The sequence below is a fragment of the Artemia sp. Qi Xiang Cuo genome, chromosome 4, assembly GCF_049724085.1.
Source record: "Artemia sp. Qi Xiang Cuo chromosome 4, ASM4972408v1, whole genome shotgun sequence".
NCBI lineage: Eukaryota > Metazoa > Arthropoda > Branchiopoda > Anostraca > Artemiidae > Artemia > Artemia sp. Qi Xiang Cuo.
Genome location: NC_142797.1, coordinates 12,776,980 through 12,791,193, shown reverse-complemented (window position 1 = coordinate 12,791,193; position 14,214 = coordinate 12,776,980). Strand labels below are relative to the sequence as shown.

Genomic DNA, 14,214 nt, shown 5'->3' with positions numbered 1-14,214 from the left:
AAAAGCTGAGGCTCCAAACCAAATACAGCATAAAGGAATTCAGTGTATGCTGAAGAGGATTAAGAATACAATTTTGACGGTTGGAGTTGTAAATAAGGATCAGCGTTGAAAGAGATTGCTTCATGCAATTCTATACAAAACAAAGTTCAAAGCATCTAGGCTAGGTAAGAAAACGTGTGATAGCATGTAAAAGAAAGATTTTTTAAGAGTTTGAATACCAAAAGAAAGGAATTAGGGTGTATAAGCTGCATCCATATGGTCTCAAGAGAAGAAAGATTGGATAGATTAGGCGCGTTTTCTCATCAAGATTCTTCAATTTCGCTTCTTCTGCAGAGGTGGGGGAGTCCAAATGTTATAACTTAAAAGTCTGGCATAAGAAATAAAAGAGGTTTTTATTTAACGCAAGGCTTAGCAATATCATACTTATATTTTGCAAATGTCAAAGACCGAATTAAAACAATATTACAACATTTATATTAGAACAATATTTATACTAAAACAATTTTATGTTAAAACAATACAAAAAAGACAAAATTCCTGAAAAATTCTTTTGGGAGCATCGACACTTTTAAAAATCTTAAAAGGGTCAATTTTAGCGAAATTATAAAATGTCACAAAAAGGTTTGTTGTTAGATGATTAGAATTAGGAAATGTAGTTGGTAGAAGGAACGTTCCACGTGCGTAATATACGGCAAAACTATGTTGATTTCAAGTGCTCCGTTCTCTAACTATGTCTTTGCTTGAGAGAGAGAGAAAAAAAAATAACATTCTTTTTGAAAAAAAGAAAACGAATTATGTATGTCTTGAAAATAAAAAAAATTATTGAAATACGCCTTGAAGCTGTTGATACATTTATTTAATTTTATGGGATAGATTTTAGATCTTAGTTTTACGAAAAATAGCATATAACGTTTTTGAATCACTAAAACTGATTTCTTTCTTAAGATTAAATAAAAAACAAATTTTTACAACTGAAAGTAAGGGGCAACATTTCAACTCAAAATGAACAGGAATTATTCCGTATATGAGGGGATTGCCCCCTCCTCAACACATTGCTCTTGACGCAAAAGGTTTTTTTAATCACTTTTGAAAAAAGCTTATTCTCATTAAACAGCCTTTTTGTTTCAGAATTTGTTCTTAAAGAACTGGGATAAACAGTCAAACTTTAGTGTAAAAAGTAGGGTATCAAGGATGGGGCCAAACTCCTCATATACGGAAAAGTTTTTGTTCATTTTGAGTTTTAACGTTACTCCTTACTTTCAGTTGAATAATTTGTTTGTTAATTAATTTCTGATCGTTTTACAAACAGTACCGGTAAATCTGGCTCTCCCTCCATGAAATATTCCCTCCCCTTACGGGAGACTCCTTCATAGAAAGTTCCTCCCACGTAAATCCCCCTCCTCCCGTAAAATTCCTTCCGGACAATTCTGCCCCTGCAGAAAATTGCCTCCGAGTAAAATTTCTTGCAGACGATTCCGCCCGAAAAGTTCTCCTTAGGATACTTTCATTTGAAAAAGACTTTAATTTCTAGTGTTTTTTTTTCAGTCACTCTGGAACCCTGCCCCTTCTGTGGAAAATTTCCCCCGGAAATTGGCCCCCCCCCACCAAGTGGGAAGTTGTTTCCGTGGAAGATTCCCCCATTGAAAATTTTTCCTGCAAAAGCTCTTCCATGGAGAGTTAATTCCGTGGGAACCCCCTCCACCATTAAAAATTCCCAGACAATTCCAAACCCACTAAAAATTTTCCTCAGAACTTTTCTGCATACAAAATTGAGTCGGCAAAAAGAAAGTATGACAAATAAAAAGCTTTTAGCATAGAAATTCTGTCAAATTCCCCCAGTGTAAAATTTTCCCTGAGAAGTTCACCCCCAGAAACTTCCCTCCCCATGGAAAATCCTCCCCAGGGAAACTCACCCCTAGCAGAAAATCCTCCCTCCAAAAAATGTCTGTATACTTCCCAATAACAAATAGGGTATATAAACAATAGGGATATTTCATAACTTACATACCTTTCCCAGGGGCTGTGAGGGGCCGTGTTACCCCCAAAGGCATATTTATTGGATCTTTCAACTATATTGAACAAAATGGCTATCTCAAGAATTTTATCAGGCGATTTGGGAAAAAGTGGCATGCGAGGGGGCTAGGTGCCCTCTAATCTTTTTGGTGACTTAAAGACGCTCTAGAACTTTTAAATTCCGTTCGAATGCGCCCTTTCCCGATCTTCTAGGACAATTGGTTCAATACGTTCACCCGTGAAAAAAAAAAAACACCTATCCGGATCTCTCTTCTGGCAGAAAGTGCAAAACTCCACATTTTTTCTGATGGGAGTTTAAAACCTGTACAGTTACTTTTATACTCTTATATATACGCTGAGTATGAATAGGTTCTGAATAGATTCTTTTATACGCTGAATATGCTGGTGTAATTTTTTTGAGATTCTTTGAATTTTTGGGGGTGTTTCCCCCCTTGTCGAAAATCAGAAAATGCTATTCAGGCTCTTAGCTTTTGATGACTAACACTAAACTTAGTGAATGTTGTATATTTGGAATCAACATGAAAAACCTATTCTTTTTATGTACCTATTGATATCAGAATTCTGTTTTTAGCGTTTAGGTTACTATTGAGCCAAGTCTCTCTTTAGTTACAGTTTGTTACCATGAACTGTTAGATTACCAGCTCACTTCTCGTGTTAACATATCTTGAATTCTATTATATAGATATATATTCTGACTTTTAGCATCCAAAATTTGGGGGAGGGAGAGGATACTATATTGACTGACCTGAAACAGCCTCAGTTCTTGTTAAAAGTGTCATTTTATGGATTCCTCATTATTTAGTGCGTACCAGGAAAAGTTTTCAGGAAAACATGAAAAAAACTTTTCATGAAAAGAAAAATTCATCTTTGTACCTTATTTTGCTTTTAATTAATCAACATAGTCCAATAAACGAGTTTACTTCGGGGTTTCATGTCTCTTAGATGTTGCTTCTATTGTGGTTTTCCTTGATTATTTTACTTCCCCTAAACAGTGGCGACTACGGCCCTCCAAGGTAGCATCATGCTTCCAGATCATTTCCTCGCATATAGCAGGAAAATAGTAGACAACATGGTAAAATCCCCTGTTGCTGTCTCAAAGTACAAAGACTATGATTCTTCCACATCCCTGTAAGCGATCTGGTAATTTAGAACTCTTATGACGCTTGGATGGGCAGCTTTAGTCCGGTACAGATAACAGAGTTGCTGATCTTTCAGCTGAAAGTTCCACACGGACGTCTTTATTTCATCATTCAAAACGAAACCACCTAGAGAGATGATGAACTCTTTTATCTTTCTATAGGAAGCGCATAAAACAGATTAACAAACATAGCTGATTGCCATTGGCAATGGCACAGATTAACAAACAGATTAACAGCCAATGGCACAAATTTACAAACATAACTGATTGCCATTGGCAATGGCACAGATTAACAAACAGATTAACAGCCAATGGCATAGATTGACAAACATAGCTGCTGACTTTATGCTGTGGCACACATAAACTAATTGGTTTGTCCACGCACATTCTTTCTGCCTCGTCCGATGGAGAAAACACCTAAGGAAGAGAATATAAAAATTACCCTTTTCGGCGTTGTAGCTCTACAGGTATATCGCCCTGAGGGGACTGTTCTATTCAAGCCGTGTGTTGATTTCTTCAAGTCAATGCTCATTATAAGCATAATATTTTATGATTAAACTAAGTAAACACTAGTGACATATTGGGTACAGAAGAGGCAACCACTGCTGTGAAATGCACGCAAAAATACAAAAGATATGCACAAGTACAATTGAAGCACTAGTATTTTAAAAATATACATTAAAATAATATTACAAAAAAAATGCACGAAATCTGGATCATTTTTTAAATGGACCTAAGGGGCCCAGGAGTTCAGCCAAGCATGTTTAACAGTTATCGTCATCATTTCAGATATTCATGTTTGATGTAGGCTCTGTGTCGGATGGCTAACATTTTGTTCATAGACATCCATTGGGTTTTATTTAATTACAGTCGAAATTAGTAACACAGGCTATGGATTTATCTTTAGGAGGTTAATGTCTGACAGCTTATGATATTTGCTCCTAGAAGCAATGGCTGTATGAATTTTTAAGTCTTGTTGCATATTTAATTAATATGTAACTTCACATCCGCAAACTGACTGTTTCACCGACAGTCTGTAGATGCAGAAAGTTTTGTGGAAGAAGCTTTGTGAACATAGCAATCCATAATAGATTTTCTTCAGAGTGTTTATTCATGGTTGCTTCTTGCAAATAAAATGTATTTCCAGAGTTTTCTAATTTTAGGGCAGGCAATAAACTTTAAACGAGACACAGACGTTTTTTACCCGGAGAAATAGTTGCAAGTGTCGCAGAGCAACTCAAAGTTGCTACTAAATATCGCAGGATCTGTTGCTACATCTTTAATTTTGTCTACTATCTGCTTCTTACAACAATTTCAATTGTAAGATGACACTTTACTAATATAATAAAGATTGGCAACACAAATTATCTTATTGAAACTTTCTAGAAATCAAAAAGGGGTATCAGGTAAACTCTGCATTTTCAGGCCATATAGAAATGTATTTAGTTTATTTCTAACCTTTAATTGTGCAATTAAGGAGGTACGCAATTAATCAAACTAGAGTGTAGTTTCCTGATTTTTGCAAACAAAAAAGTAATTACTTATCTTAACACATCAAAACTGAAACACTAGGGTAAATATGTACTTTTTGAAGAAACTTTGTTTATACTCTTAAGAACGTAGTTGAGCTAGGTAAATGAAACTTTGTAATATTTCTAACGTTGGCTATTTGAACTCATTCCAGAAAATTTCCCTAAAATGTCAAAGAAAATAACTGTTTACCCTAAGAAGAAAAATGGTTTTTGAGGCATTATTCGAGACTGCAAAAATTCTGAAATAGCATTCCTCACAAAATCTTCGTCATGACGTGACAGTGTTGACTTACTGCCAGATAAGCATAAATGGTTTCATGGACGGGCAAAATGTATATGCTGATTCACACGACGATCATACATTATTTATAGCTTTACACAACCAATTATATTTGATTTATTACAACTGCACAGTACATTTGAACTCACTTCTTGAAGGATATGCATGGCCATGTTTTTCCTTATAGTAATCAAATTTTATGCATAGATGCGATTTTAATGTTTAATGTTTGAGAGCTACCACTGAAAATTAGGGACGAATTATTTAACTAACCACTACCAGTAGGATATATTACACGGGTATGTAACACGGGTACGGATATATGATCGGTGCGTAAAGAGGAGCTTTTTTTTGGGGTGGGGGGGCATTAAGAATATTGTATATAAGAATTTGAAATAAGAGCCTTCAGAACTTGGGGACATCTAAATTTTTGGGGGGAGACAGGCATGTGCCCCAAGCTCCCTCCTGCACACATCCTTGACCACAGTAGCTGGAGAAATTAGTCATACTTAAGATGACAATAATTTGTAGAAAGGAATTTTTGTGTTTTTATGCGTAAATTTAAATATCCTAAAATTGTATATATCGCATGCAGATGATGCGCAATATGGTTTTGGGATAGTTTTACAGACATTGAAAGTAAATAATATCATAATAGACAATAATAATATCAAAATAGACATTGAAAGTAAGTAATAAAATACAGACATTGAAAGTAAATAGACATTGAAAGTAAATAATCAGTGCATTTCCTCAATAGGTAGCGGGGGCTGAAAAAAGTGTGAAAACACATAATTATTTTTTTTTTATTAGTTAAGTAAATCCTACAAGAGAGTTCCAGTTATACCACGCGCCCAGATTCTCATGAAAATAGTCTCTGCTGACCTAACTCCCAAAACTGGACATAGTACAGTTTTGCAGTTGATGATGTTGAAAATGTACATTTGTACAGAAATCTTTTGTACAGTTGAGGATCTTCACGCATAGTTTAGAATATGTTTATTTTTACCAAATTTGATTCAGCGTGCTGCAATGTGTGTTACGATACCCATCTCCATCTCGATGTACTGAATAGTTAAGTTTCTAGGCAGAGGTATACGCCGCAGTGATTATGAACCTTTGTGAGACGTTAACTTTTTTGCCAAAACTTTTCTATCCCATAAATATCAGATTGTCAAAAATGAGGCTTGAAAAACATTTTTTTCTGAAATATTTGAGTCAAGTCCCTGGATCAAGGGGACTGCTATGCATAGAAAAAGAAACTTGAAAAACGATTATGCGTCGCGGAAATGGGTAAAAAAATCCCATCGGTCTGAACTATTTTTTCAGCCAAAGGGCAAAAAGAAAATTTAGGCTTCAAATAGTTTTGGTCATGCCAGATCTAAAGTCTGAAAGAATCGAGATGGATGAAAACAAGGCCATGAATTATGTGCTTCCGTTAGGCTTCAAAATGCGTTCATAAGTTTCTGGGTCACGTAGGGTCCTAACCAAAAGAAATTGAAACCAAATTTAGCTGATTTAATTCTTGACGCCCAAAAATTGGCTCAGAATTTGTTTTATCTCATAAAGGCTTGAAAAATACTTGACATGTAGACTTGACGAGGTAGATCTCAATGAGGTTAAACGTTTCTAAGTCTGGTTGCATCGATATGTGACACCTGAAACTGGGAAAAAAGTACCTCCGATTAACTTAAACTTGCAAAACACATAAACTGGACCAAAGGAGGCTCCTTTGGTTGAAGACCAAAGGAACAATGTCGCTCCTTACTTTCAGTTAAAAAAAAAACCTGTTTTTTTTTATTTCATTTCTGAACGTTTTTATATTAACTGCGGGTATTGATTTTGGCTCAACGTACATGAATAGCCTAATTAAAACGAAATTCGCATATTAATTTTGCTTCTTTTGGCTAAATGGCTTTCTCTAAAGTTGTTAAATTTTATTTACGAACATTTTTATTAGTAATAAATATACGTAACTTACGAATTAACTTACGTAACGAACTTCTATGTTCCTATATTTTTATTACGTATACTAGGGGGGTTCGCCCCCAAGTCAGTACCTCACTGTTTATGCTAAAGTTGAAATTTTTTCCCAATTCTTTAAGAGTGACCCCTTAATCACAAAGGCTCTTAATTACAATAAATAGCTCTTATGAAAGTACTAAAAAAAACTTTAGCTTAAAGAGCGAGGTATTGACTAGGGGGCGAACCCAATCGTATACGTAATAGTTTCTGTTTGTTTTAAATTTTGATGTTGAAAAGTTTTTCAGTTGAAAACTTGAAATCCCGCACCGCCTTCATAGCAATGTCCCTCCCCCCATGAAAAATACCTCCATGGAAAGATCCTTCCACGTAACCCCTCGAACCCCCCCTCCCCAATTACCAGAAACAATCCCCCCTGAAAACTATATATAAACATTGGGCAAAGTTCATAGCTTGCAGCCCTTCCCCCGGGGACTATGGGGGATTAAGTCATCCTCAAAGACATAGTTATTATGTTTTTCGACCATGCTGAACAAAATGGCCCTCTCAAAATTTTTATCGAGTCACTTTGGGAAAAAAGAGCGTCGGAGGGGGCCTAGTTGCCCTCCATTTTTTTGCTCACTCCAAAAGGGCATTAGAACTTTCAATTTCCGTTCGAATGAGCCTCCTGCGATATCCTAGGACCACTGGGTCGATACTATCACCCCTTTTAAGAAAAAAAAAAAAAAAAAAAAAAACGCATCCAGGATCTTTCTTCTCGCAAAAACCAACAACAAAATTCCACATTTTGCAGATAGGAGTTCGAAACCTCTACAGTAGGGTTCTCTGATACGCTGAATCTGATAGTGTGATTTTCATTAAGGTTCTATAACTTTTAGGGAGTGTTTCTTCCTTTTTTCGAAAATAGGGCAAATGTTCCCGGGCGCGTAACTTTTGATGGGTAAGACTGCACTTGATGAAACTTTATATTTGATATCAGCATAAAAATTTGATTCTTTTGATGTATCTATTGGTATCAAAATTCCTTTTTTAGAGTTTCGGTTACTATTGAGCCGCGTCGCTCCTTACTTACAGTTCGTTACCACGAACTGTTTTATATAATACAGCATGATCATTCCCTATCTCAAGCATTATACAAAGCCGGATCGAGATGCGAGTCCTCCGGAGAACATTTAAACAAGTATAAACATAAGCGTCATTCGATTTTTTCACGGGTAGACAAGTCAGATTTCTCTTGAACGCAAAACTGGGCTTCACCTTTGTAATGCTAAATTTTAAAGAATTTAATTTTAAATTAATTTATTCCAATACATATATAAAAATCGGTAATTAGTAGTGCAATGCCATTATTAGATGGTTTTAGGAATTACATGTAGGTTTCGAAGTCTCGAGTTGGTTGCAAAAGCATTTTGAGAAAGTTTCTGCCAAAATACGCGTTTCAGGGTAATATACACTGAACTGCTGATGACAGGTTGAATAGGAGGAGCTGTTTGTACGCGGTGAGGATGTAATGGCCAAAAATCACTAAGGCGTGATCTTACTGTTATATTATTTATATACAGTGTCAGTTATATACCATCTTGCAGTCATTTACTTCCAACTCTTTTCAAAAGCCTTCCGTCTTTTACTCTACAGTAATTGAATGATTACCTAAAAACACTATTCTTTTGACTCTTTGTGCGGAAAAAAGTGAAAAAATATTTACATAAGTGAAGGATCTCAGGATTATACCACAAATTCTACAAAAAGGGATCCTATTATTAAATAGTTTCCTACCTCGTTCTTCTTAAGATACCAACAAAAACTGTTGGGAACATAATAGGTTTTTTGTTCACCTCTTGTCGCTGTCATCCTGTTATTTAACACTATAACTGTCATTTTTTTTTCTGCATGCTTTCCAGCTGGCAATGCAGGTTTGTTTGGTGTACGCAAGAAATTACACTTCTACCCAAAGAATATCAGTAAATTACAATGGTGGGAACTAACAATAGCATCCATGAAAAATATTTATCCAAATTTTGAGTAAGTATTCTGCGAAAATTGACATTGCCTTACTGAAATCTGCATACAATTAAAACTTCACATTTTACTGTTTTTACTGAAAAAAAAAAGAACAAAAGTATGGCTGCCCTAGAAGGATGGTACTTTGATGTTTTATGTGAACAAACAATTCAATTTCTAGTATAACATATTTCTAGTTTATCTAGAAAACAATTTAATCTCAGTAGTTTAACCAGAAAAATAAATTCGTCAAAAGAGGTACATATGTAGGAGGAAGGCTTCGAGACGTTGTCCATTCCTGAATTCTACATATTTTTTACATTTCCCCATAAATTGCTACAGTTTCAGGGCATATCGCCTGATTTAGCTATTTTCAAAATTCGTCACTACCCCCCTCCCCTCGAAAACAATCAATGCATTTTAACTTTCTGATAAGGTTAAAAGCTCTTTTTTAATTGGGAAAATCAAACAAGTTACAGAATAACATTAAATGGGTCTACATTTGGCTTTTAAATATACTGTATTAAAAAGTAAAAAAAAAAAAAAAAAAAAAAAAACACAGTTGTAATAAATTCCGTAATAAGTAAATATAAAGCCGCTGTTTTAGAATATTCACCCAACCTAAAAAAAAGTTTTCCATCATTTAATGGAAACGACAAGCTGGTTTGTTTCCCAACTGTGATGCAAAGGAAGGAATTTCGAAGAATCTACAATGGCAAAACAACGCTGCTTACTTTTATTTTCAAGGAATGATGATGAAGATATGGAAAACAATTAAAATTTCACATTCATTTTGCTGATAATTACTGCCTATTGTGCCCTCTACTTTATTTTAATAAAAATAAAATGCCAAAAATTACAAAATAATCTTAACCGTTAGATTATTTATTTGAAATTTTATGCCCCTAAAATTTCTGCGCCCGGGGAAATTGCCCCTCAGTCCCTCTTACAACCACCTCTTTCAGGAGATAAATTCAGCCTGAAGTTGTCTTTGGGGATGAAGCATGATTCCAACAACCTCATGACCCCCAGAGGCCAAAAGAGCATCTTCAGAATCTTTCCTTGGGTAACCTGGAAGGCATTTATAAAGCCAACAGGGCTTAAGTTGGATAGTCTCAACTAATTAATGTTTAAATACTCCAGTCAACATAAACAGAGAAGAAACAGAAGATATTACACACAAATAAAACGTGATAGATCCTAACAAAATGCTACACTGCAAAAAGGTTACGAAACCCAACCCTTTAAACCTTCAGGTAATAACTCAAATTTTTAGAACTGGTTGCACCATTTAGATTATGAAGAGATTTAGAAACACATGAGATTTAAGGTTTAGGGTAAAACTTAAGATTTAATATAATTCATTTATCTGTTAATCAAACTCCATAAATTCTGTTGAGAACATCTTGATTATTTGTAAAATATTATTGCATCTTCAACGTTACAATTTGTGCGTGAAAGGGTTTTGGTGGGCCCATCCTGTTATGTATTTTCTGTATGTCTCTTACTGGATTATATAATTTTAATTAAATATATTGATTGTCCAGCAAGATAAAGTGTTGTTTTCCCAACATGGTCAGTAGCTATGTTTTTCTTTGACAAACACTTAAAGATAGACAGAGATAACTTATCAAACAGCTCCTTATTTTGATGGTTAGACAATTATTAGAATAACAGTGTTGTCGTTTCTATTGATTTGTTTTTGTCCAGCTGTATTAGACATATGAATTTAGCTACCTCTTACACAGGAAAAGAGCTGGGGGCGTTTTGAAATTGTAATTAACGACCTAGCCTCAAACAAATTACAAAGTATAGGCTGTTATAAGAATTAAGATAATTTCACCAATTCCTGAGGGGGGGGGGCATAGTTGGAGCCGATTTTCCCAAGTCAAGTGAAAATGGCAGTGAAAATGAAAAATGAGCCATATAGTACCGCAAAGGTATACGAAAACTGATACATTTCTGTGGATGCTTGAATTATGTCGGCTTATCTGAGTTCTCACGAGATTTTTGAAGAAACTAAATTTCAGCATGGGGGGAAATGGGCTCTGAGGGGGCAGTTGCCCCTTCCCTGCCTTATAGCAAATTTCGCCCCTGGTTATAAGTGGAATTTCATTTTCCAAAATATTAGCGAAACACCAGGCATAGTAGAGACATTTGCAAGATTAAATCTTTAATTTATGGTAATTTCTTATAAATAAACAGACCGTCATAGAAAGGGAAACCTTAAAAATTAAACTGAGTAACAGAGGATTCTGAAATGGTAGTTTTTGACTTTCATAGAAAAATTTACAAACCTTTTGGAAAAACCTCTTATAATATTTAAGCCCCCTGGACTTCTGTTCTGGGAATAGAAAAAACGAAATTTTTTTAGTTTTGTATCACGTTACGCTCTAGACCGTCTGATGTTTAACATCATTGACAATAAACATGACATATGTGGATTTGTCCTGATTTGATTCGACAGGGAAAAAAGAACTTAAACGGCAGCCTTATCTGAGTTCTGAATGAACACAAAGTGGGATGAATTTATCGTAATCCACACCAGAAAGGTCATTACCACACCAGATACCACATCGAACACAATATGCTATACTGTAGCTACAGTGAGGTTCAATGATTAAAGATTAATATATAGGCTACATTAGTTCTGCAAAACAATAAAAAATAGTCAAAATAAGTTACTTTTTAATACAACAATCTAATAATATATAAATTTATATATTTAATATAGAAGTACATATTTTTAATAAATTATGTATAAATAAATTTTGAATAATAAAATCTTTGAATATATTTTTTTAATATCTTTCAAACCTGCTTCAACTTTGTTTCAAACCTCCCCTTCATCTCTGAACCTCGAACTTCCTTTTTTCACATTTCCTTAGGTTCTCTTAATCTGCATTATCTTTTGTCGTCTCATTTTTAATGTTGGCAAAATTAAGTACAAAATGAAGAATATTTAAAATTCCAGTATTTTATCCTCTCTGCATTTAGAAAATTGTAAAATATAGAAGCACCCATTGGTAGCAGTAAAGGGCTGTTTTTTTTTTTTTTTTTTTTGGTTATCTCCGACTAGGAGCTCGTTTATTTTTATATTTATTGTAAAATCTGACTAGATCAGGTTAATACACAACAGTAAATATGCAATATACTAAAGTTTCATTTTTGAGATGGCTTTCGCGAGCATACACATAGTCTTCACAACTGCATGTCTTGTCAAATAAAGAACCAAAATAAAAACAATAACAATGCAACAATAAGAGAAAACAATAAAAAATACGCAAACTGAATAGAGAAAACCATTAATGTCAATCAATAAACATTATTATAAAACTACATGATAAAACAATATAAAAAAATATTTCGTATTAAGATAGACGTATATTCAATGATTTAAAGCTACGTTGGCCCTGACTACTAAAAGGAGCAAAAATAAAAGAGCCATTCATACATATTCAACATTGTTTCCAAGAATTGCCTCCTCCCCTCCCCTAAAAAACCTTACTCTATGTGGCCATACCTATTTTTTTCTAATGTATTTTTTTTAATACCCCATTATCTTTTGATCCCTTTATTTTGAAATGAGCTACCCATTTGACCCCGATATTATAAAAAAAATATATATTACCTTAAATCCTGTGCTTTGGTGCAAAGGGTCATAAACGGAAGCACGTTCGTGCCAATTTTTCAACACATGTGGCATGAGTAAGGACCATCCATCACCACTACTCTCACTAAATGTTTTTTTTCCACGTTCTACCAAGCCTACCTCCCTGGCAAATACGACTAAATTTCTTCAATATAAAATTTATTTTAAAATAAGTGCTTCTTTCATCGCCAATAAACTCCAAGGGACTTCACACTACCCTTTCTGAATATCGTGGTCTTCTAAAACGACCCTTGGCAATTAATCTCTAAATCAGTTATACAGTGGAATATAACGAAAAATTTGTCAATCTGAGTGACTCAACTTTTTTCAGTTGAAAGACAGACTGAACTAATTTCTGATCACCTTTTGGTCATTGCTTTTCAGCAAAAAACTGAGATCTGTCTTGTCTCTCCTTGAGGAAGATCGCTCAGCTCTTAGTTTTTGGTTGAAGAAACAAGGCAAAACAGAGAACGGAGAACTAAGATCCCATTGGATATAACAAGATAAATTGACTATCAAAAACTTGTCAAGTAATTTTTTTCTTGTCGGTATTTATTTTAGTTTATCGTGGATTGATCAGTGTTTAATGCTATGTCGTTTACAAGACAGATTGTCATAGACTGTCCTTGTCGGCCCACCGTCTAGGGCCAAACAAAAAGCAGGTCGTCCCAGAAAGGGATGGGAAGATGTGGTAAGGGAAAATTGAAAGGAAATAGAAACTTCTTGGGAGCATCTAAAGAGGGAGGCATTGAATAGAAAGGGATGGAGGAGGAGTCTACGTAGCTGTGATGGCCTCAGGTGGCTTTGTACTGCAGTGAGTTGTTAGTAGTAGTAGGAGTAATCAGCGTTTATCTCCTGTCGGGACTGATTTAATTTAGCCTTTTTGTCTCGTTGCTTCCTTAGCCTTTTTTAGTTATTTTCTGCCTTCTATCCTTGTATTTTGTGATTAAAGAGCCTTTAGTGCAGGCAGTAGATTGAGTTTTTCATTATTGCAATTAATCTTCGAACACACTGTGTGTTCCACTTCCCCTGCGAATTTCCATTTGTATTTTTGACTTTAAAAGAGCGTTTTAGGGGAGGGGACAGAAGGAATCCCCGTTGCAACAGCTGCAGTAATACAAAGGGGATTTTACAAGATAAATTTTAAAGGAAAGGATAAAAAAACTAAACTAAAAGTTTTGGTGTTTTTGGTTACTACTGACGAACAGCTGATTGTTCATGAAAAGTTTTTTGTCTGGTCTTCAAGATAAGAGACAGTAATTTAATGTCAAAAGCTCAAAATTTCAAACGCAAGGTATACCGTTTTCCGGAATAAGATTGAATGTTCTTATTACCTAAAGAGCCAAATCTACTTCGTTGGGTATCTAAGGGTCAAAAGTGACTCCTCAATACAAATATACCTTAAAGCACAATCGTCATCAAGACAAAACTGTTTCTGCTTCCTGGCCAATTTTACATCTCTTTGTTCCTGAATACCACGATTTTTTAATATTTTTCTTTTGGTTGTTTCAAAAATTTGAAAGTTTATGGCAGCATCACATATTGACGATTTGCTAATTCACAAAGACGAATTAAAATTCAAATGAATTTAAAA

At 34.8% G+C, this 14,214-nt stretch overlaps 1 protein-coding gene across 1 annotated transcript in view; it reads left to right on the top strand.

Annotated features, from left to right (window-relative positions):
* Nucleotides 1-14,214, top strand: part of LOC148952785 (fibroblast growth factor receptor-like 1) — a 192,051-nt gene that overhangs the window by 145,023 nt on the left and 32,814 nt on the right. The window lies entirely within an intron of this gene.